This window comes from Mauremys reevesii, linkage group 2 (assembly GCF_016161935.1).
Source record: "Mauremys reevesii isolate NIE-2019 linkage group 2, ASM1616193v1, whole genome shotgun sequence".
Lineage (NCBI taxonomy): Eukaryota > Metazoa > Chordata > Testudines > Geoemydidae > Mauremys > Mauremys reevesii.
The window spans coordinates 61,631,569-61,657,117 of record NC_052624.1 but is presented as its reverse complement, the minus strand read 5'-3'; the positions used below and the strand labels follow the sequence as shown (position 1 = coordinate 61,657,117).

The window sequence follows — 25,549 nt, the reverse complement described above, 5'->3', positions numbered from 1 at the left end:
ACCCCCCATGCCCTCTGTCCCTGCCCCCTTACTGTGCTGCCTGGAGAATTGGTGGCTGGCAGTGCTACAGCTGCATCACCCAGCTGGAGCCAGCCACACTGTCGCCACCGCGCAGCACAGAGCACCGGGCTCTGCAACTGCACTGCCCCAGGAGCTTGCAGCCCCACCGCCCAGAGCATTGTGCCGGTGGCGGGGCAAGCTGAGGCTGTGGGGGCGGGGGAACTGCAGGGGAGGGGCTGGGGGCTAGCCTCCCAGGTCAGGAGCTCGGGGGCCGGGCAGGATGGTCCTGTGGGCCGGATGTGGCCCGCGGGCCATAGTTTGCCCACCTCTGAGTTAGACCCTGAGCACATCAGCAAGACACAACAGCCAAACACCTTGGAAAGAAATCTCTGTAGTAACTTAGAGCCCTCCCTGTCTAGTGTCCCATCTCTGGGTGTTGGAGATATTTGCTAGTAGCAGTTACAGGTGGGCCACATGCCATTGTAGGCAGATTCATCATACCATCCCCTCCATAAACCTGTCAAGATCAGTCTTGAACCAGTTAAGTTTTTTGCCCCCAGCGCTGTCCTTGGAAGGCTGTTCCAGAACTTCACTCCTCATTTAATTTCAAACCTAAAATTGTTGATGGCCAGTTTACATCCATTTGTTCTCATGTCAACATTGGCACTTAACGTAAATAATTCCTCTCTCCCCCTAGTATTTATCCCTCTGATGTATTTATACAGAGCAAGTATATCTCCCTTCAGCCTTTGTCTGGTTAGGCTAAACAAGCCAAGCTCCTTGAGTCTCCTCTCATAAGGAAGGTTTTCTATTCCTCAGATCATCCTAGTAGTCCTTCTATGCATCTGTTCCAGTTTGAATTCATATTTCTTAAACATGGGAGACCAGAACTGCTCTCAATATTCCGGATGAGATCTCACCAGTGCCTTGTATAATGGTACTAACACTTCCCTATTCTACTGGAAATACCTCGCCTGATGCATTCTAGGATTGCATTAGCCTTTTTCACGACCGCATTACATTGATGGCTCATAATCATCCAGTGATCAACAAATACACCGAGGACAATGTATTGGCATGGAGATTTCAGCTCTCTCCAAGGGTATGTCTGCACTGCAATCAGACAGTATGATTGCAGCACATATAGGCATACCTGAGCTAGCTTTGATTGAGTCAGCTCGCTAAAAGTAACAGGGTAGCTGCAGTGGCACAGGCAGTGGCACAGACTAATCACCCTATGGGTCTGGGCAGGATAGTGCTTGACCAGCCAGCTCATGTTGCCACCTATACTGCTGCAGCTACACTACTATTTTTAGCAAGCTGGCTCAATCAAATCTAGGTTGGGTATGCCTACATGTGGTGCAATCACACCTCCCAGTTGCAATGTAGGCATACCCCAAGAGACAAAGGGCCAGATCTCCAGCTGGGGTAAAGTGAAGATATGCTGATTTACACCAGCTGAGGTTCTAGCTCAAAGGGGCCCCTATTTGTATCAACCAGAAACCCTCTAAATTACTGAACAGGAGAGAAATCTGCTAAAATGTCTAATACATTCCCATTGAACATCATAAATAATATTTCTTTATCAATGGTCTATCTATAAGTGTCGAAACCAATAAAATAACATTGAACCAATGTTAAAATCAATTAATATAAAATATTATGATATATACATGGAAAACTCCACTATCCACTCCACTTTCAATTCAGCTGACGAGGAATCACAGTTTTTTCAGATTTCCAATTCCCATGTAGTAAGACCAGCTGGTCATGATCGGAGAATAAATATGTAGTCTTGTTATTAACAATCTGACATTTACAGTGTGATTCTTCCATGAATTTAAGATAAGGAATGAAAGCTAAAAACCTTTTCCTCGGACAAAAAGTGAACTGAATAATGCTTAGGCAGATTAAAACTCTCTGCTCCTGAAAAAGAATACCTGGACATTGTCAGGCCAGTTTACGTATCCATTTCCAGCCAGTAACAAAAAATTAATGAATAAGAGCTTCTTTTTGTATCAGCAATAAAAATGGTGCACCTTTTCTATAAATGCTGGCACTAGTGAGAATATTTTGGATCAGTATGTAAAATATTTTTGCTTTAGGAGGAAATGTCAAACCTCTTCTACACAGGATTTTTTAAATGTCAGGGCATACATAACAAGATGTCTCAGAGGTAATCAAAAAGACAGTTTTACAATAGGTTTGCTTTTCAAACCAGAATTATGATGATTATTTCAATATTTTTCTGATCCCTCTCCTAAAAGATGGAACTAACCTTTATGCAGAGGGCCCACACAAGGCACTTAAGTCTCACTTTAGCTCTATTTTGAGGTCCTTGTGAATTTCACCCCAAAGGCAAAGGCACAGTTGATTTGAAACAGTTTGCCCATTTTATCCTAACAGAAGGAGCAAGTTACAGAAATTCACCAACTGTGAGAGAGGAAAGCATGATCTTGTAAAAGGAAACACTCTTGTAAATATCAGATCAAATTCTCTGCTGATGCAAGTCTATTGCTGGCAAAACTCCGCTGACTTCAGAGACTTCAGCCCATTACCTAAAAAAACGACAGATGAATTTATCTTGGAGAGTGTCTACCATCCCAACATGGCATCAGAAATCTTTTGCTAGAAGAGGATGCTCCCCATATTAAATTTAAAATTGCCTGAATATTTTCCTGACACTGAAAAATGTTTATTATTGGTTATTGCCTAGTTCAGTTCCATTTCCAATCAGTGGAACGGCAACTTTAGTAACAGAATCAGAACATAATTTATATCAAGTTTCAGTTGTATATAATAAATTGAGTGATGTTTTGATGAAAGCAGCTCTCAGTACTGGAAAATTCCAAACCCTAGTGATGAGTGTTAATATTTATATTGTCGTTGTTTCCCAGACTTTAGGAACAGCCTGAGATTTAGCTGGCTGTTTAGATTAATCATTAGTGGCAGCTGCTGGAAACACCAGATTGAGCATAAGCTGCCAATCACTTCTGGGAGTAATGCACTTGTAAACAAGGTCATCAGGTGGCCATGAAATATCTTATGTCATCAACTAAAGAAAAAGCTCTCCTTTGCTTTTGACATTTCAAGAGTCTTGTCACGAGGGTCAAGAACAGGGCTCTGACAATTCTGCAGCATTGGGAGCCCAAATTCTGCAGAAGAATTCCTTGTCTATAGCAATAGTTCTGAAACAATAGTCCTCAAAAAGTGCCTTTATTAACAGCAATATTGTGTCTCTGTTTGAGAGTCCTGGTAGGGAATCTAAGGTGAACTAGCAGAACATTAGGGCATCTATTCCTCAATACAGGCCAAACTATATGGGGAACCTGTGATATTATTAGTCTAAAAATATCACGCATCAAACTTTGTACTTTTGAGTTTCTGCACAGATTGGCTGCCTCCAGCATCATGGGCACTAAGTCTGTGCAATAATGAAAAAAAAAATCTTGCAGACTTTAATGTAGAAAAAATTCCCATTTTTAGGTAGAAGTAATAAAAACCTCAGAGCCAGATTGTTCCGGTGGGTGGAGGGATTGAAAACCTGACAGTTCCCTAGTATGGGGAAAGTAATGAGGTAACTGCTGCCCCCAGGGCATTATTCCCCATTCCCTTTCCGGGGACATAGGAGAAGCACCTCTGAGGTAGTTCTGCAAGCCTGGGATCTCTGAGGGTGGAGGCTGTGGTGGCAGGGAGCGGAGCAGAGGACTCATTGCTTTCCACAGCATCGTCCTCGGCTGACCCTAAGGATTTCCAGCTGGAAATCTGAGCTACAGTTAATACTGCTTGACACAGGATTAATTCTCAGAGACTCCTCTGTAGCTACTACTACACAACCACAGGGGAACTCTGCCAATGACAGCACACCTCCTGTGCTATGTTGCTAGGAGAACTGTGAGGCTAGAACAGCAGCATGGAGGGACATCCCGTCTGTGAGTCCGGGGGTGCCCATCCTCCTGGAGCCCAAAAGGGGATGATTTGAGGCAGACTTCATGATCTGAACTGCCCTAAGTTTCCTAGATCTCCAGTGACTCTCCCACAAGTGTAACAAGGGAGAGGACAATATGCCCCGCAGTAAAATGAAGTTGGATTTTCATAAAATGTTGCATGCTGGTATATTTGGATATGCACTAGAGAATGCACTGGAAACTTCCTAACCTTTCTACTGAATGTTTACGCGTACTTTCAATCACTTAATGATAAAATTATAGCGCCAAAAATTTCACTCTATATAATTCCATCAGAAAAACAGGACCCATTCATTTTTCCATTATACCCCAAATGGCAACATACAAACTAGGCTCATAAGAATTATATTTAATTCTACATTTTAACTCCTGTAGGTGGCCCTGGCAATTCTATACATTTGCCAGTTAATTTAATGCCAGCACCTCTCTTCTGTCCTTGTAAAAGACCAGGGCATGGTATCTAAACCCTTGCACACAGAATCATACAAAAGAACACAAAACATGGAGCCCAATGCAGGTTCTAGCACTGTTCCTGAAACAGGGCCCCAAGCTTCTCCAAAGAGCCCTCAGCAGCTCCACAACAGCACTTCTATGTGGCAACCTAACCCAATCCCCTCCAAAGGGGCTGTCCACGACTCCAGCCCAACTTCCATATATGGCAATCAAGCCACTGTAGATTAAATCAGCTCAGGCAATGGCTCATTGTTGTCAGGAAGAGGGCAGGTTTCTCCCCATCTGAGAAACAGGTGGACATCAAATAAACTGCCACCAAAGAGAGTGTCCGTGGCTAACAGTTTTGCTGTCTTTGCTTCCTGAAATAACACTGTTGGGCAGGGACTGAAGACTGGGTCTTAAGACCAAAAAATGCTCTATTCACAGTCAGAGCTCCAGTGTTTGCAGCAGCATGGCAGGGAGCCTTCCAGGAACCCCCAACTACTTCAGGTGACTGACAGACTCTGTATAGTTGGTCTCTTTGTTCCATACTTGGAAACTTGAGTGAAGGTTACTGTACATCCTTCTCAAACAACTCAGCAGCTCTTTACCATGGATCTCACCTGGATGTTTTTGATGCTTTGATGTTTGCTTTATTAGAGGGTAATATTAATAAATAATATTATTAACCATTATTTCTGCAACTAAGTAGTTACACACACTGGGCTGAATCCTCTTTTCTAGCCAGGCTATGCTCAGCAAAGGACCAGAGAGAAGGAGCAAAGGTGACTTTGGTACTGTCAGTTCTCCCAATCCTGGAGCTTCTAGGGGCCAGTTCGGCTCCCAGTGCAATGTAGTGCAGCCGTAGGTCTGCTCTAAGTTGTATCTATCCCAGTGGGCTGTTCCAACACTTAGGGATCACTGGAGTGCAGTAGTGCTCAGAATACACCCATTTTTTGCCAGATAAGCCTTCTATGCCAAGAACTGTTACACTGGCTCTTTGCCACCCAGGAATCTTCCTACATAAGAGGGCTCCTCAGGAGGACAATTAAGCTGCTTTATGGCCCTTTGTGCTGCCAGAGATTTGCAAAGGGACTGTATATAGCAACGCTAAGGATCTGGTCCAATACTTGTATTTCATGTACATTTAATTATTTCAGAACTGTCAGAGACTATATTAGATGACAAAGGGGCTCTCCAGATATTAAAGATAGTGTGCCACTGATCCAAATAAATGAAAAGGGCAAGGATTTGTGCTGTAAATATGAAACAGAGTGCATGATTGCAATTCAAATGGGTTACGTTTGTCATCTTAGATTAAATGGCCTTTCACCCTAACTCTTCTAATTTTAGCTAAAATCCTTCAACATTAGTGCTCCTCTGGGCTTGTTTTATGTTCTCTGACATGCTCCCTGTGACGCTTTCTTGAGGCATCCAGAACTGTAAGTCACCCTGTCACCTTTCTGCCTTAGCAAAAGAGGAATTTGTTGGTGCTAGCCTGCGTGACAGCTCCCTGCCACCATCGTTGGTTAGCCAGCCAAACAAACTCCTCAGGACTCTGTCAATCCTAACTTTGCCTTGCAGGTTGATCCTTGGTGTACGTCAGTTCCTGAACTCTCCAGAAGCATCTCCCTGCAGCATCCAGCCCCTATTCTGGATGCCCACAGAGATACCAAGCCCACTGTCTCCAAAAACATGAGCTTGTTGGTTCAACTGCGGATTCCCACCTCATTTGAATATAACAGCACTGAGGTGAATGTATAACAAAACAGAGACTTAAATGATACTAAGCAGAGATACTAGAAACCGAAAATGATTAGAAATAAAACAAAAATATAATCACACTTCTTAGTGACCAAAACTTAACTCAAGAGGTTACAATCCTTGTCTAAGGCAGTTTTCTCACCTACAGCCACTTCTCTGAGTCACCAGCCCCAAGAGGTTGGGCAGTGCCAGTGCTAGCCCATTGGGCATACAACACATATTAATTATTAATAAAGGCCCCCTTTGAGCTGTTTGGGGCCCTAAGCAATTGTTTAGTCTGCTTATGCCTAGCGCCCTCTGGGGTTAGGGATCCACTTGTCATGGGATGCAAAGAGTGCTGACCTCTTTGTTCCCTCAGTGATGGATAACTTATATTCTTATATTCCCGGGGAGTTCACTCTCTTTGTGGGTGCTGACGCCAGGCTGTTTCCTCATCCTCCTGATAACTGGTGTTTACCTCAGATACAAATGAACTGTCTATTATCTCTGGCACCGCCATGCTCAATTTACATTGGAGACATAGGCAAAGAGTCAAATCAACATTCTTTTCTCTAAGACAAACTTTTTTTTTTAATCAACTCTGCCCCAAAACATATTTTAGGAAGGTATTTCCAGCATACACACCATCCGTTCGTACACACACACACACAATTATATTAATGACCAGGGTGTCACCAGCTTTCAGTTGATAATTCATACAACACTCTTTACAGATAAACACTATCACAGCAATGGGTTAGGTGTAGTGAGCGTGTCAGGCCTGACAGGAGTTACAGAACATTGGGCCCTGTGCCAGTGGCACTGAGGGGCTCTTAGGGTAACACTCCCTTTCCAAAATTCTCTCAGTGATATGCCTCAGCAGGATTTTCTCCTACCTTTTCTTCTGTGTGACAGGGAAGGGAGATAGCTGAAACCCTTTTAGGAGATGGTGTTGTCTATTTTCTTTAAATAGGAAGAGGTGCCTGTCACAATTATATCATAACACCAGGGCCGTCTATGGGGGGTGCAGGCAGGGGCGGCTCTACAGTTTTGGGCATGACTGCAGAGGGTCCGCTGGTCCGAGGTCCAGCTGAGCCGCGCAGGTCCGCCGGCTCAGCCTGCCGCCCCCTAGATTTGGCCGCCCTAGGCACCAGCTTGTTTTGCTGGTGCCTAGAGCCGCCCCTGGGTGCAGGGCCAAGGGTGGAAATGACGGATTCGTCTCTTCCGGGACTGACTGCACTGGCCAATCGCACCAGCCCTCAGGGCCCCCTAAAGTGCGGGGCCTGGACCAGTCGCCCCAATTCACCCTACCCAAGGGATGGCTCTGCATACCACTATGCCTCATTTTCTTTAGGCATTAACAAATATAAAAGATCACATGATGGAGAATAAACCAAGGGAGAGTGCAGAAGAAACAAAACCAAACAAGGATCCAAACCCCATTTAAGCATACAATAAAAACACCAACATTAATATATTATATCTATCTATATATAAAACTATATAGATCTACATATAACTATATCTACATCTATTCATCCATCCATCCATCCACCTACCTACATATAACTACCTCTCTCTATATCTGTATGTATATCTATATCTATAGTTCCCTGCTATTTTGTTCATATTCCTTTGGACAAAGTGGAAGTTTCAGAATGGTTGTAAAATATCCAGTACAATAAGTATAGTGCCAGAAATCTAAATCAAAGTTCTTTTGATGGTGAAGATAAAAGGATCTTCCATGTACAGCATAGTTAAAAATCACCCACTGAGCATATCAAAGGTAGCAATGCATGCAGCATCACGATTTCATGTTTTGGAAAATAAATCCCTCATCCTTTTCACCAGAGGTATATATTAAATAGCTGACATGTACAGCCTGAGTTTCATAACATTAGAAGCCCAAGGTCACGTTGAAAATTAATGTAAAATTGTTTGCCTAATTTACACACCAAATTACCATGATCACATGTGCAAATTGCTTATTTGTAAGTCTGCTTTAGATATTTTTGCATTTTAACCAAATTATCATAATCAGATTTATGCAACAATACCTTTTAGGACAAGATTAACCATAATTGTTAGTCATAATCCTGAAATAACAGGACATAATAATGGAACACTTATACAATTTAAACAGCATGTTTTGTGCAAACTGCAAATTTATCAGGAAGCAGAATTTATGACCACTACATTATGAACTTCAATATGATTTGCATGGAGCAAGAATATTAGAATGATACTATTTTAAAAATAGAATCTCATAGTGTTTTAGTGTAATCAACCATGGACAAGGCCCATCTGTTATATCCACTCCATATGTCTAATTGTTAGTGATCTCTAATTGATATTTAGTTGTATTAAATAAACAAAGATGCTGTTAGAAATCCACTAATTCAATCCTATTATAAGCAGTACTTTGGGGGACAGGATAGATGAGTCTATGTGGTAGATTTTTGGCAGTGGTTATGTTTATATGTACTAAAATAAACATGTTCAATACTAAAACAAACAAATCTATCTGCAACACACAGCAGAGCAGTGAGACAGATGTCTAAGTTATGGCAAACTCATCTGGAGTGTTCCCTGCTTTGGAGAGCATTGTGAATGAAAGATGGATTCACCCTGTTCAGAGATTATATTTTCTAGGGGATTCTGGACAAAAAGTGCCATACACATCCCATACAATACACTGAGCTCCAAAAAAAGGATCTGTGGTTTTGCACCAGAGCAGTAAAAGCTAATACTATCCCAAAGCCAGAGAATTTACAGGACTAGTTTAAAAACCTAGGATGAAATCGTGCTCCTGTTGATGGCAAATCTCCCATTGACTTCAGTGGAGTCAGAATTTCATCCCTTGAAGGCAAAATGCACTTTCTGTGAGGCATTAAATCCCTCAATTGTCATAGATTAAGTTAAGGGAGAGATGACGTTACTCAACCCAAGACAAAATTGGATTCTTCATCACTAGAAAGCAAAGGGACTTACTGTTTGTGCTTAATGAAAGAGTGTTTGTTTCGAAAACCACCTTCTAAGGGCTTGTCCACACTTGAAATGCTACAGTGGCACAGCTACCGCGGTAGCTCTTCAGATAATTCCTACACTGAGGGGAGCGGTTCTTCCGTCAGTGTAGGTAATCCATCTCCCGGAGAGGTGGCTAGGTCGACAGAAAAATTCTTCCATTGACCTAACGGTGTCTGCACTGGGGGTTAGGTTGGCTTAAATACACTGTGATTTTTCACACACACCTTGAGTGATGTAGGTGTAAGCAGAGTCAGGATGAGCTCTACCCTGACATCTGATGGTATATTGTGGGGAGTGTGAAAAGAATTTCAGTTATTTGCATTGGCAATCCCATCCCACTTAGCATAACACACAGCAGTCTGGGATGGTTATTTTAGCACTTGCTAGACAAGGGACATGGGTTCCAAAACCCAGTGATTTGAGAGAGGCTGGGGACAGGTATCTGTACTTGATGGTGCAGGCTCCTTGTGTGAGCCAGAAGCACCAGTTCCACCTGTGCCTCTCTCCACTGTGGAATGTCAGAGTTAATTTTTGATTCCCTTAATAATCTAGATACAGGTTACTGAGCTGAACTGACTTTGGACCAGTAGTGCACTGGCACTGGGCTCCCCTACTGTGAGTTGAAATGACTAAGAGCTGAATTTACTAAAGAGCTGGAATTGCTGAGCTAAGAGCACTGAGTACTGTGCTAACTAGTGGGGGAACCTAAAGCTATACTGTGGAGCACAGCAGCTGGCAGAGTGGAGCCGAGCAGTTTCCGAGGACAGCTGGAGCAGATCACAGGACAGCTGGCAGAGCGGAGCAGCTGTGGGACGGGTGGAGCGGCCCACGGAGCAAGCGAAGCTGAGCAGTTTGCGGGGACGGCTGGTGGAAGCAGAACCCCACGAAGAGGCAGGGCAGTTGGCCCCGAACCACGTAAGGTGCCCCTTTCTACCCAGGCTGGGAGGGGGACCTCTGCAGAGAGACTCTCGAACTCTGGGGCTGCACTGACCCGGAACAGAGACTTTTGGATTGTGGGACTTTTGGGACTGTGGGCGATTTGGGGGTTGCTGGACTCAAGAGACCAGAGAGAAGGACACGGCCCAATTTCCTTGGGTGGGTCTTTGCTCATGGTTTGATCTATGAACTCTAGCTGAGGTATTTTCCCAATTTAATGTTTGTGGTTTATCTCATGTAATTAAACCTTTTCTGCTACACCAAGACTCTGTGCTCCTCGAGGCGCCCAGGGGTGTGTGTAAGATTTTCCCAGGTCACTGGGTGGGGGCTCGAGCTGGTTTTGCATTACGTTGCAGGGAAGGGACCCCTATGTATTGAACCCGGCCCTTGCTGCTATCGTTTCGGCCTGGCAGAGGGGTTACATAGGTAAGCCATTTAAATTTTTAAAATTTTTAGTGCAGACCAGGCCTAAGACCCCTAACTCTTGCTCAGTAGAATAAATAACGACCAGATATATATCACCAGATGCAATTTTTCAGTGGGTGTATTCATAAACTGGAAAAGTGAAACACCACAGCTTGTGCTAGAAGCAGAAAAGTCTAGAGATCTAGATTTTTTCGATTTCATTTAGCCTCTGCTGATTTTCTCAGCTAATCTGCCTTGTTATGCAGGTGCCTTATCACTATCAAATCAAATTGAGCAACATATTTAATGCTAAAGACTTAAGGTCTTGTGTTCCATTGGTGTCTGTTGTTGTGTAAATACCTTGTCATTGATACGCTTGAGAAGTAAGTGCAGGGCCGGTGCAACCACTAGGCGGACTAGGCAGCCGCCTAGGGTGCCAAGTGGCTGGGGGCACTAAAAAGCGGTGCCCCCCAATTTTTGTTTTAAACAACGGAGTGAAAGGCTGCTGCGGCTCCCCGCCTCCCGACTCCCGACGGGCCGCCCATGGTGCGGCCAGTCCCTCCCACCAGGGGAGCAGCTGGTTGGGGAGCGGGGAACGGGAGGATCTAGCTCTAGCAGCTGTGCCTTCTTCCTCGCGCCGCAGGCTGTGCTGGGCTCCCCACCACTCCCGGGGCAGGGCCGCCAAGGGGGGCAGGGCAAAGGGGGCAATTTGCCCCGGGCTCCGCAGGGGCCCCCAAGAGAACAGCTGAGGATCCCGCCTCCGCCCCTCTCCCGGAGCCTTAGCGCATCAAGCGGCGTCCTCAGACAGCGCCGCAGCAGGGCCCCTGAGCCCCGCCCCGCTCAGAGCCACGTGGTGAGGGGGAGGGGCTGCGAGCTCCAGGCTGAGCTCAGCTCCCTCCGCTCAGCGTGGAGCTCCCAGCCCCGCCCCCTCCCTGTCTGTTACAGCTCCATTTTGTTCTTACAGCTGTCCCCTTACTCCATTTTGTTCTTGTTTTCCTCCTGTGGCCGCCCCTCCCTGGCTGTTAAGTTGTTTACCAGAGCCATTACCCTTCTCAAAGGGATGGCCACTTATGCTAAGTGGGACCACTGCCCTGTTCAAAGGGTTAGTCCTGTTATCACCTTGTTAAAACCTGGGCTTGGTGTAGGGTGGCCACTGTCCAGAGCTGCAAGACCTATCGTGTTTTTAGGATCCTGGGCATGAGTCATACCTCTGGGCTCAGGGCTAGTCCAAACATGCCTCTGTGGCTGCCTGCAGTTTTTTCTCTGCCTCCCTCCTCCCTGTAAGAGGGGGAGCCAATCAGAGTTACTGGCGGGAAGCTGCCAGGGTTTGCCTTTAAAAACAGACATTTTTTGACCAGACTTCAGAAAGGTTTTTGCATTGCTGCCTGGTCTGATCAACCAGGGGTTCTGGGGGTCCTTTCTCCGCTCTCATTTTATTTTTGAGCGTACCCCCATTTTTTAACCCCCCCCACGAAGAACGAATTGCTGCCTGAGAGATCTCCTGATTATCAAGACTGTACCGAGCCTTCTGATGTGCTTGCTGTTTCTGCCTCTGCTAAACCTTGGTCTGTGTTTTAAAACCTCTCTCTTAAACCCCGTGGCACTCTGCCACTGAAAATAAGTTTGTGCTGCTGCTAAGTTCTGCTCCTGTGGGCTTTGCCTTGGACTGTTTTCAGCTGTATCCACTGCTGCAGTCACCCCCTCCCTCTTTGGAGCTGTCCCCTGGACACACACCACTCAGCCCTCTGGAACTATCCTTAGCATAAGGTGCACCCATTAAGTTAAGTTTAGCATTATACTTTGTAAATTAGGCTTAGAGAATTGTTGCATTGTGTTTTAATTTGTGTAGTCTTGGTTAAGTTAGCTCATAGATAAGATTTTGCTGTGTTCTGTATAATTGTAATTGTCTGTCTTCCCACTGCAAACACCCCCCCCAGCTTCTCTGTGTCTTTCTACCTTGTTACACTCTCTCTGCTGCTTAAGCTTGCAGCCTGTTTGTTCTGTCTCACTAAGTTTAAATCTCTAGCATAAAACCCCATTGGTTACTTTCTTCCTTTCTGATACCCCTCACATTCTACATTTACACCACTGTGACACATTTTTACCTAAAATTGTTTGTTATTTAACACATTTTATCCATAACTGTTAGTTGGTTATATGCTGCTGTGACACACCTTTTTACATAGAAATCGCTAGCTACCTGTTACATTTATACCTCAGTGTTAACTGATTACCCACTGTATTGTATCCTACTGTGTTGTACCCCACTATTGAAACCCCCTTACTGTTCACCAAAAAAAGAAACCCCTCCCCAATTGTCTACCTTAACAACCCCATACCCCTCACTATTAAATTTTCCCTGTTTTTGTATTTGCTTAATAAAGTTTATTTTGCACCCCACCCGTGTGGTAATTGCTCCCCAAGATCCCATATACCTGCTGGCAGGGACACTCCCCACGCAGCTCTGAGCGGGGCGGAACTCAGGCTCCGCCGGAGACACGCTGCAGCTGTTCAGCGACGCGCTGAGGCTCCGAGTGAGGCGGGAGCCGGGGGTAAGAGGCTGGGGCCAGGGGGGTTGGCTAAGGGGCAGGGAGTCCTGGGGACAGTCAGGGCACAGGGAGGGGGCAGAGGTTGGGGGGGCGGTCAGGGGGCAGGAAATGGGGGGGTTGGATTGTGGGCATTCCTGGGGGGGGTGGCTAGGGGTTGGGGCAGACAGGGAGCAGGGGTGGGGTCCCAGGGTAGTGGTTGGGGGGGGTTTCTGGGGGACGGTGAGGGGACAAGGAGCAGGATGGGTCAGGGATTCTGAGGGGGGCAGTCAGGGGGCAGGAAGTGGGTGGGGGTCAGATAGGGGGCAGGGCCAGGCTGTTTGGGAGGCACAGCCTTCCCTACCCTAAAGCTCATTCAGCAGTTTGAGGCTTGTAGAAGAGCCAAGCTGTTAGCTTTTCCATTAGGGCAACCATCCCTTTCACTTCTCAAATGCCAAATTATAGTCTATATTTAATTTCAGTGCCATAGGGAGATTCATGTCAGGGGAGGATAGCTTCATTTAAAATTAGCCACTGGGGGGAGGGATCACATGAGAAGAGCAACCCTACCAAGGGAGACCCCCCCTCCCCTGCATTCCCTGAGGCTTCAGAGGGGTTAATTCAGTGGTTCTCAAACTTTTGTCCTGGTGACCCTTTCACACAGCACACCTCTGATGCGACCCCCCCCCTTTATAAATTGAAAACACTTTTTTATATATTTAACACTATTATAAATGCTGGAGGCAAAGCGGGCTTTGAGGTGGAGGCTGACAGCTCACGACCCCCAGTAATAACCTCGTGACCCCCTGATGGGTCCTGACCTCCAGTTTGAGAACCCCTGGATTAATTTAATTTTAGCACCCTGTGTCCATTCACATGCATGTGCTATTTTGAGCATTTCAGTTTTGACAACATAGGCTCATCCCAGATTCTGGAACAAGCTCAAATGCTCAGTTTGTGGAGTATGTACATAAGCTACAGTAAAGAAAAACCCACAGTAACCGTCTCCAGTTAGTGAGGGACCCCATGGAGCCAGTCTCTAGGAAACAGATAAATGCATGGAGGTTAAGTCCATTAATGGCTATTAGCCAGGATGGGTAAGGAATGGTGTCCTTAGCCTCTGTTTCTCAGAGAGTGGAGATGGATGGCAGGAGCGAGATCACTTGATCATTACCTATCAGGTTCACTCCCTCTGGGGCACTTGGCATTGGCCATTGTCAGTAGACAGGATACTGGGCAGGATGGCCTTTGGTTTGACCCAGTATGGCTGTTCTTATGTTCTAACCTAAATGAACCCAAAGTTATGGAAACAGATATGAGTCAAGGAAGCCAGCAGAGTATCAGAAACCTGGACAAATCTCTGCCTAGATGGGCTCAGGTATTTGGTTACAAGCTGAGATGGTTCAAAAGTTTTGGATTTTTTTTTTAAGCAGAATTTTTTTATTGTTTCTTTAAACAAGCAAACACAGCAAGCAGCAAATATTTGGCCACACACTTCTGAAACCTCAAACCATGTTCAGGTTTTGGCAGACTAATTTCAGCTTTTCAATTAAAAAAACCACAACAAATTTTGAAGGATAGCAGACATTGTCCGTGATTTTTTTCTGCTTTTTAAAAACCCCTAGTTTTCGATCCAGAAAAAGTTTTGATGGAAAATATTTGTCCAACCCTTTTAATGAGCTATATGCCTTTTAGCAGGAGTGGGCAGGTCCAGTCCCTGGCCTGGGGAATGGTATATGTGGGAGCAACCCGGGCACCCCTCCTCCAGCCAGTGCCACCCCCTTCAACACCCACCGACCAGCTACCTTCTCCCCTGTGCACCCCCCAACCCAACAACCCACCCCGTCCTGCCACTTTTGCCTCTGGGCAACCTCCACCTGGCAACCCCCCGAGCCAGCCACGGTCACTTTCACCTCTGCATCAACCTCGGGACTGCTCCCCCACCTGCCATCTCCCTCCTGCCCACTCCTCCCTTGTGCAAACCCCTCCCTGCCACCTTCACCCCCTGCAACAACCCCAGGCACAGACACCCCCCACCTGCCAGCCCCTTGCAACAACCCCCTCCTGCCCACTTCTCCCTTGTGCAAACCCCTCCCTGCCTCCTTCAGCCCCCTGCAACAACCCCAGGCACAGACACACCCCCCCCCGCCTGCCAGCCCCTTGCAACAACCCCCTCCTGCCTAATTCTTCCTTGTGCCACTCCCTCCCTGCCACTGCACCCCCTGCAACGAGCCCCTTTTGCCTCAGTGCAATCTCTTCCCTGCCACTACACGCTCACCCCCTCCACCTCTTGGCCACCTCCACCCCCTGCAACAATCCTGTGCACCTCCCTCTCTGGAAGAGCCCCCATACGACCTCCCTCTTTGCAGCCTGCCCTCGGTGCCCCCAGCACTTTGTGAACATCTGGGCCTCTGGGGGGAACTTGGCCATAGGAAGGTGGGAGCTGGACATCGGGGGGGGCGGGGGGAGAGAGGCAAGGTAGAAGTTTCGCCTAGGGCGCAAAATATCCTTGCACTGGCCTTGAGTATGGGGGGTATTTTTACTGCTATAAAGCAACAAAGGGCTTGATGCTGCAAAGTTCTGAGCACCTTCTCTCCTACTGAGCACACTGATAATCGCATTCAGTACCCAGCAGGAAGTGCTCAGTATCTCACAAGATTAGGCCCTGGCTAGCAGTGCTCTGTGTATTTGGAATCATTTTTTGGTACTTTGGCCACCTAGACAAGAGTTGTCATTTTTTCCTGAGTGTCACCTATTGGCTGGGTAGTGTTGTTTTTATAAGTTTTAAACTTAAACCATTCAACATACAACTGTACATATAAGTAGGTGGCCACTTAGGGCATAACCTATGAGAGCAATACTGGAAGAAAGCTGAGACAACTAGGGCCATTCACCAACAGACCACGCAGAATTGTTCTTCTCTGGCGTAGCTAGAGATTCCAAGCCAGGAAGGTCTCTCTGGTTCTGCTTAGTCAAATAAATGCCTTAGGTCTTAGATATACTCCCAAGACCTTTTGCATTGGTTGCTGTAGAGCTCCCCTCTGAAACACCACTGTAGTTGCTACAAGTAATTCAGTGGTGCTGTTAGGAGACTGAAAGCATCTGTCACAGATGACAAAAGCAGAAACAGGGACAACCTTCCATAGGAAGAAATGGTTCAGATTTGTGGTGACACAGCTAAGGAGAAGGGAACAGGGAGTCACTATGTGGAAAGAAGAGTCAAATCCTGTCTGTCTAGGGCACCAATGGCCTGATTTTGTCTGTCATAGAACAGGATCCACAGTAATTTTATTACCCATAATTATAAGGATCATGCCCATAAACTTAGACTAATGTGAATTTTTATTTTTACTAACAGCCCCCACAGCTCATATGAAAGATTATTCTAAAAGGGTGGACAATAGTGTCCAAAAATACCACTTATTGCATAGAGGCCAAAGCTTGGGTAAGCCCTGTGCTAGAATCCCTGCCAAATGAGTTACTATCTCCAAGAGTTCAGAAAGAAAGTGGGAGAACTGCAGCATTGTTTGGCATGTAGCATGAAGTAAAAGCATGTCACTCAGGCAGATTCAGTTGCCTGGCTTGTTCCACTGAAAGCCTCAGACTGTCTGTTTTCTACTGTAACAGATACTTTCACTTCTTCAAAACATGCGGTCCCATCCACAGTGCAAAGCTGATATCAGGGATTGCTCTTGCTCTAGAGAGCTGAACGGTTGCATAGGCTGGAAGCCAGAATACTCGGCTTTGGGACGCTTTCAATTCTCTTTTATTTTAAAATGTGCTTTCTGTTTGTCTCTTATTTTATACAGTTGGTCATGATCTTCACTTGCAAGCTAGTGTCACAAATGTTTGCTCTCTGTATGAGCTTTTTGTTATTTTTTCTGCCTTTCCCAAAGAACAATTTTCTTTTCCTTGCTTCGTGTCTTTTTTGTTGTTGATAACGTCACACAATTTTGAATGCTAGAATTTTGCTTCCTGGATTTTGCCAATAGGTGTGGTTTGTTGTTAAGTTATATGTTATTAAAGAAAACTGATATTTAGGGTTGGTTTAAAACAAACAAACCCCCAAAACTGTCCCCTGCCTGTTTTAGTCTGTGCTAATATACCAGCAGATTCTGCATCCCCAAAGCTGTGGGGTAACATTTTCGAAAGCACCTAAGTGACCCATTTTCAAAGGGGACTTAGGCCCAGTTCCTTAAAGTTATTTAGGCACCTCAATCCACCATTTAGGCACCACTGACATTTTCAAACTGCTACTCAGCTGTCACCTAACCCCCAGGCACCTACGTTTTCACCAGTCAGCATTTGCAAAGCCCCACAAGCCCTGCCTCCCAGCTATCGAACAACTCACAGCCCTAGCTCAAGCCAAAGCCCCAGTACATCTGCACAGCCTACGGCAGCCAGCCATCCAGCCCAGGTGGACAGACTGGGGCTAATTCTCTAAAAACAGCTGTGTACCCAGGGGGGCTGGAACAATTTGTATAGCAGGGGTGCTGAGAGCCATTGAACCAAAGTGTAAACCCTGGATATAATGGAAACCACTTCAAGTTAGGGGGTGTTTCAGCACCCCCTGCATCCCTAGTTCCAACACCTATGTGTGTAGCCAGTACTTTGAAGTTGCCGCTCAGGCTCTGAAACCTATGGAGAGGGGTGAGCTTCGGAGTCTGCGCTCCACCCCAAGCGGCAACTTCAAAGCGCTGGCCACACAGCTATTTTTAGAGCACTAGCCCTTGTCTGTCCATCCAGGCTGGGAAGCTCACTGCCAGGGGCTGTGTAGACATACCCCCAGAGGCCCCGAAGCAGGATTCTCAAACTAGGCAGGGGAACACCTGTCTCACCAGCGGAGCCTGATCCTATAGGCATCTCTCCTGCTGAAACTGTTCTACTATAGATAAAGAAAGAGTCATTGGACTGGAGAGAAAGAATGACTCTGTAGTCCAGTGTTTAGGGCACCCAGCTGTGGGAGAGGAGACCCTGGGACCAGGCCCCCTGTTCCAATCACTCTTTATTTCTCCACAGTAGAACTGCTTCAACAGGCAATACTGATGGAGCCCCACATCAGACCATCCCACAACTCAGTGCTTAGAGCACTCCCCTGAGAGGTGGCAGACCTCAGCTTCAATCTCCCGCCCTCTTCCCAGATGCCAGGGAGGAGGGAATTTAACCTGGGTCCCACAGCCCAGGTGAGTGCTCTAACCACTAGGCTAGAAGTTATAAGATGGGCATCCCGGCACCTCTTCCAGACAGATTTTGAATGGGGTCTGATCCATTAGGTGTCCTCTGAGTGCACCCACCAGATCAGGTCCCTTGGGTGAGTTAGGCACCCAAACACCTGTCTTCCTTTTGTTTGTGCGTCACTCTGGGGCATAGGAAGGAGACAGGTATACAGATGTCTAGATGGAGGCAGTCGTGCACATGACCAGAGGCAGAAACTTAGACATCTAGGGAATTTTTTACTTAGGAAAACTTAGGTGCCAAGTGAATTTAGGCACCTACAGGGTTTGCCGAGAGCTTTGTGGATCACAGTGGGGGACTTAGGCACCTAAAGATGGGTTTAGATGCCTAAATAGCTTTATGGATTCCACTCCTAGTCGCCTGTTGCTTAGGCGATTTTGGAAATTTTTCCTGTCATCTCACACAAAACACTCTCCTAGCTGCCATGCAAGTGTTAGCTTGTGTTATCTCACACAGTAGGTGTGTGTTATGCCTTCCATTTCATTGCCCTGCATGCCACTCATACTGCAGTCCTCTTTGACACTGAGTCCATTTATTTTCCATTTTCTCACTTGCCAGTTCCCAAACAGAGGCCAAATTATTTTTCTGCCATGTACTTGACTTTATGGGCCTGATCCTCAGCTGATGCAGACTGGCATAGCTCCACTGACTCCAACGAATCGTAAAAAGAATACAGACAAAAATACTGTCATTTCCACACTATACATTAATTGAACATTGGTGCAGTTTTGGGGTTGCTGAAAAAACTCAGCTGTTAGCCTCATTCCTTAAAATGCAGCTGAGGTTTAATACTTCAATAGCCCATGAATGAACTCTCTTGTACATTCTGCTGACTATATTAAGCCCCAGGATCCCAGAAGATCAGGCAAATTTTGCTATGCCAAGCCACCTACTGGAGGGATGAGTGTCTTGCAGTTCAGACAGTTTCTGTAGGCTGTCAGTCAATGTTCACTGTCTTAAGACATCTAGAGCTAGTAAATAGAAATGAGGTCAAGCCCATGATGTTTACCACTGAGTGAACACATAAATGTTGAGACTGATTAGATACTATCTCTTCACTCATCTTGAAGGTTTACAGATTACATACCAGTTTATCAGATTAATAACTCACACATAGAGCCTTACCAAATTCACGGCCATGAAAAGCACGTCATGGACAGCGAAATCTGATCTTCCCCTGTGAAATCTGGTCTTTTGTGTACTTTTACCCTATACTATGCAGATTTCACAGGGGAGACCAATGTTTCTCAAATTGGGGGTCCTGACCCAAAAGGGAGTTGCAGGGGGGTTGCAGTACTTCTGCGCTGCCTTCAGAGCTGGGCAGCTGCAGAGCAGCAGCTGTGGGCTGGGCTCCCAGCTCTGAAGGCGGTGCCCCACCAGCAGCAGTGCAGAAGTAAGGGTGGCAATACCATACCAGGCCATCCTTGCTTCTGTGCTGCTGCTGGCGGTGGCTCTGCCTTCAGAACTGGGCTCCTGACCAGCAGCTGCATCTCTGCAGCTGCCCAGCTGTGAAGGCAGTGTCACCACCAGCAGCAGCGCAGAAGTAAGGATAGCAGTACTGCAACCCTCCCTACAATAACCTTGTGACTCCGCTCCCCCGCCACACCTTTTTGAGTCAGGACCCCTACAATTACAACACTATGAAATTTCAGATTTAAATAGTTGAAATCATGAAATGTATTATTTTTAAAATCCTATGACTGAAATTGACCAAAATGGACAGTGAATTTGTTAGGGCCCTACTTATACAGTTTTGTACCAATGTCGCCAGTTTTTATTCAATTATTTCAGCTCTTTGGTTTTATAAACTTTTATTTCTTATTTTGTCTTTCCTTCTGTCAGGAAATGTCTTCTGGGGGTCAGTTTTGAAAGCACTGCACTATGATTTAGGTTCATGACTCCCATTAATGTCAGTAAGAATCATGCTCCTATGTCTCTGAGCACTGTCTTTAAAATATACCCTCTAGTATTTTCAGCTATTTCTGCATCGTAAGCACTTCTGTACAGGATGCCTCATGTCATACAAATATATGCTTAGCATATACAGAGTAGCCAAGGAAAAAGCACTCTTTTCTCTACACCTCCCCTCCACCCCCCGTAATTGCGCTGGTAGAGGAGATGAATGAAAGCCTCGGGGGAATGCAGATAAAAGGACCAGGGTCAGACAAGGAAGGTTAATGCCTTCTACAGAATCTCATCATAGGACTTAGTATAGCTGCAGCACAACAGAGAAGCAGATTGTGCAGCTTGGTCAGCAGCAGACACAGTGTAACAACATGAGCATTAAGCTAATTAAATAGACAAAGCAGTTTTCAAGATCAACAACTGTCCCTGTACCCACTCACTTTTCAAATTAGGAGATTTTATTTATGTAAGTAGTTCTTATTTCTGTACATACGCCTATAAACTGACACATGACCACCCATCCCATACCTTACATTACACGTTAACGTTCACTTAAAAGCATTTACCAGTGCTTGGTACTGTCCGCATGGCACTGGTCCTGCCCAGGGATCCCTACCCCGTGACAGAAGAGACTGGAGTGTGCTAGGGACCAAGAGTGGAACACAGAGGATGTGGATTTTTATAAGCTCCGTACTTGCATTTATAGGAGTCTCACTTAATAAGCTCCACAGCTGTGCATTTTATACACTTCATGTATATTTATTTTTGAGCAGCCAAAATTGTACTAGTTGTTTTACAGAATGAAGTAAAGTTAAGTAATGTTGACAATCCATGGCCTCAATCCTGCAAATACTTGTGCACATGCTGAACTTTAGTGCCTTTGAGGACCTGTTCATGGGTATAGTCACAGGCATAAAATTAAGCACGTATGTAAGTGATTGCAGGATTAGCCGGAACTAATAAATTCCACTTAGATGAGATCTGCACTTGCACCACAGGTAGAACCAGCTGTTCCCTGGTGCAGCTGCTCTTTCCCTGCCCTTTAATTCTACATATAATGCCTCTTTTCCCCGCTCAAAAGAAAGTCTGGCACTTTTACTAGAGATGGCTGGTGGACAACAACTGTGTTCCATGGCAACTTTTGAGATTTTGAAATTTGTTCTTGTTCTGCATTGGAGTGAAAACAAAACATTTCAAACAGTTTCATGAAACCGAATAGTGTTGAAAAGTCCATTTTTGAATAAAAAAGTTCAGGTTTTCAGTTCAGATCTCTCTCACCAGAAGTGACGAGAGAGCTCATGTGCCAATATATCCTTCACTATGAAAATGTTCCCAAAATAAATGCATCTCCGTGAAACACTTCAATGAAACAGCATGTTTTGACAACATTTCATTTTGTTGAAAATGTTCAAACCAGATCTACTTTTTACTTATTTTTTTCCCTCCAACAGTATGGAAACTGTATTTTTATTCTTCAGTGCTTTATATATTACTATTAGGAATGAACAAGGTGAACAAGGTCCAAAACAAGGGTGAACAAGTCCAGATAAAATAAGAACCCCGCAACTCCTACAAACTTTCATTCAAAATTCAAATGGAACCCAAACCAAAACCTTTTCTTCAGGGTTCAAATTTTTTTTCTTAGGGTATGTCTACACTGCAGATACTAGAGCGGCACAGCTACAGCACTGCAGGTGAGCATATGTAGCCCCTTAGTGTAGACACTTGCTACAGTAATGGTGGGGGCTTTTCTGTCACTGTAGTTAATCCACATGCTGGAGAGGCACTAGCTAAATTGATGAAGAATTCATCTGTTGACCTAGTGGTGTTTATACCGGGACTTAGGTCATGTTAACTCTCTCTCTCAGGGGTGTGATTTTTTTCACACACCCGCACCCCCCCCGAGCAACACACTTTGGTTGACCTAAGTTTTAGGTATAGAGCAGGCCTTAGTTTAAGGGACGCAGATGTAGTGAAATGTGGCAAGAAAAGCTGTTCCCACAATACTTCCATCCTGACTGGAAGCACAAAATACTGGAGCTCTCACAGGAAACCCTGTTCTCATGAAATTCCAAGCTTCCTTTTCAATCTCAAGTGGTTCAAGGTAGATGCAAAATGTCTCAGCTAAGCATCCAAACTGTGGGGTGATTATCTCACTGAACTAAGCCTGGGAACCTTTCAGTGTTTCTCTGTGTGTGATACCATTCTGCAATACAACTTTGTGATTGCTGATATAATTAAACTGAAAAACTGGACACTTTCTTCCAAAGAAACATAATTAATGTCATCAGGGATTAAACTTAATCTAAACTAAATCTCTGTCATTTGTGTTTCCACTGCTCCTAAATCACACAGAAGGATGACTTTCTGCCCACATTTAGCTAGTAAAGTTTCCAGAAATAATTGTTTGATCTTTTTGGCAGCTCCATCACACAGGGCTGAGGGACTCCCCTCCCCCCGCCTTTCTAAAACAATACTTCTGATTTACTGCGTCTTTTTTTCCACCATCAGACACTGTAGCCAGGTAAACTACATTTTGTCAGAAAAGGGAGTAGAGGAAAGGGCATATATACTCTCCAGCAATTGAAATCTGGCTCTAAACCCTGGGTTTAGTAACTTGCAGCCAGAAGCCTTTCAACCTGTCAACACACAATGGGGGAATTCACAATGTCCAGATTTACATTGCTCACAGTTGCGGACAAATTAAATCATATGCTGTAAAAGACTGCACACAAGAACAGGTATGGCAGCCAACTCCTGAGCAAGCATCCTTGATCTCTCTTCTATTTCAGGCTACTTTTTTCAGACAGGTAATCAGACTCCATAATTCCCTGTGAAACTAGGGGTTTTATGATAACCAAATGAGCCTTGCTGGACCCATGGCACGTTCTTGCCCTTCAAAGTACAATATTTTAGAGGCAGCTCCTTACATTCTTTTACTTCTCAGACCAAGGATATGTCTACACTACAACGGTACAGCTGCGTGCTGGATCTACGCTGCTGTAGCGTACATACTGCCTACAATGACAGAAGAAGTTTTTCCATAACTTTAGCTATGGTTCTCTTGTTGCTGTAGTAAATTTATCTCCCCAAGGGGAGGTAGCAGTGCCTACACAGGGGCCTAGGTCAGATTAACTGTCTCCCAGGGTGTGAATTTTTCACATCCTTTGTTGGGTTTGTTTCACCATTTTGTTTTTCTATTATTGTTGTTTGCCCTCCATGTTGGGTCCCTTCCTTGTCGCCCAGTTGGTGCTCTTTTTGAATAATGGTGGGAAAGTTAGAGTGAGAAAAGTCACCTGACTTGGTGAAATCTACCTAGCAATGGCAGACTATATCAAGACTGTACACTCTGGATGAGGTGCTATCCACCCCAGTGGCAGCCGTGCTTGCTCCATGTCATCTTGGAAGAAGAAAAAAAAGATTGTACCTACCTCCTCCTTATATCGATCTTGATCCCGCTCCTGCATTGTTGTCGTCTTCATTGCTGTCCCGTCCATTTTGATCCCCAGTGGTATCAGCTCTTAGTGGTTCCCGATCCAGTCATTGTCCTGGTGTTGTCTCAGTCTGTTGTGTCCCTGTGAAGGAAATGATGATGTGTATAATTATTTGTCTTTCTTTGTAACCCACCTTATTAGTTTGTGGTCCTGGCTCTAAGCCATTGAAAAGTTAACTACCGAGTTATTTTTTAAATAAATCTCTGTTGTTGTATCTTAATTGCATTCCCGTTGTATTACTGATTGGGAAAAGGATCACCACCAGTGAATACATACGGAATCAAGGAAGAACCTTGGGGGAAAGAGGCCATTATAAAGAATGCCTCTCTTTGTTAAAGATGTTATTTTACACTTTTTGGTTAACATCTTGAGCGACATAGTTAGGTCAACCTAAGTTTTAGAACAGGCCTTCTCAGGCAGGTAATACAACTGCTTTTTCGTAGAAACTTGGTAGAAGAAGAAGAACACTTCTTTTTCTGTCTTACTGGAAAACATTCTTCAGAGTAGGTTTTTTGCTCTTTCCTCTGCCAAGTCTAGGGATGGTTGTAAATTTTCCTTTGAAACAGTTTTTCAACAGGAAATTAGATTTTTGACTGAATGAATTTCTCTGCAAAAAGTGCATGTTTTCTATGTTAATTTTTGATTTTTCAATCTAAAACAGAATGCCCAATCACACAAAAGATTTTGGTTTTTGATATTTTTTGCTAAAAAGTCAAAATTATCCACCGGGTGGGGAGATCAGTCACTGACTGGCTATAGTCAAGAAACATCAGATGTCTAATTCCTTATCTGTTTACTCTTCCAATATCAAATTACTGTTTCTTTCAAAGGACAGGAAAAAGCTAAGCTTTCAATCTCATACAAGTTTTACAGGTTTTATGTTGTTCTGTTCAAATAATACTTCTCTGTTTTTTTCACAAGATATTCCTTGAATTTCTCATCATGGTGTGAGCAGAGAATGTCCTAATACAGGGGTTGGCAACCTTTCAGAAATGGTGTGCCGAATCTTCATTTATTCAGTCTAATATAAGGTTTCGCGTGCCAGTAATACATTTTAACATTTTTAGAAGGTCTCTTTCTATAAGGCTATAATATATAACTAAACTATTGTTGTATGTAAAGTAAATAAGGTTTTAAAAATGTTTAAGAAGCTTCATTAAAAATTAAATTAAAATACAGAGCCCCCCAGTCCTGTAGCCAGGACCCAGGCAGTGTGAGTGCCACTGAAAATCAGCTCACATTCCGCCTTTGGCACATGTGCCATAGGTTGCCTACACCTGTCCTAATAGCTAGCTAGCTTTTGGTGTAAAAACATGGTGGAAATATTATAACCCCAAATCCATCCTCTGAAAGTTATGTCTGTCTTCCCTCAAGTCTTTGGGCTTAATTGTTCCTCTCTCCGGAGAGCATTTTCCTAGCACAAGAGGACTGGGAACCGAGCTGCTCTTTTCAGAGGACAAGGTAACTGCATCCTTCTTCCTTTTCCTAGGATGATCCTGTGATTCATTCCTTCCATTTTACCTTCCAGTTTTTGCCCTTGTTTTTCCTCTGCTGGGTGAGGCTATGATATACATTAGATTGTCAAACTCTATATGAACAAGATAGGGGATGAAGGTGGTTAGGGTGCTAGTTTGAGGCTCTAGAGACCTGGGACACCATGGTGCATCATGGGAGATGTAGTCTAGCCACAGAGCCCAGTCCATTGAGGACAATGGTGGCACAAGGCACCTGCACTACCAGTGACACTGTGGCATCATTTCCAGATCAAAACATCAGTTTTCAGATGATTTGGGGGGGGGTTGATTTTTTGCCAAAAAGTAAACATTATCTGTGAAAAAATAAGAAAAAAAATCCTTTTCATTTTCAGTAATGTGTTCTC

At 44.8% G+C, this 25,549-nt stretch overlaps 1 long non-coding RNA gene across 1 annotated transcript in view; it reads right to left on the bottom strand.

Annotated features, from left to right (window-relative positions):
• The window catches only part of LOC120397516, a 60,536-nt gene that overhangs the window by 7,568 nt on the left and 27,419 nt on the right, over window positions 1–25,549 (bottom strand). Inside the window, exon 3 of the long non-coding RNA XR_005593841.1 lies at window positions 23,608–23,751. This is a non-coding gene — a long non-coding RNA (uncharacterized LOC120397516). The remainder of the gene's footprint in view (window positions 1–23,607; window positions 23,752–25,549) is intronic.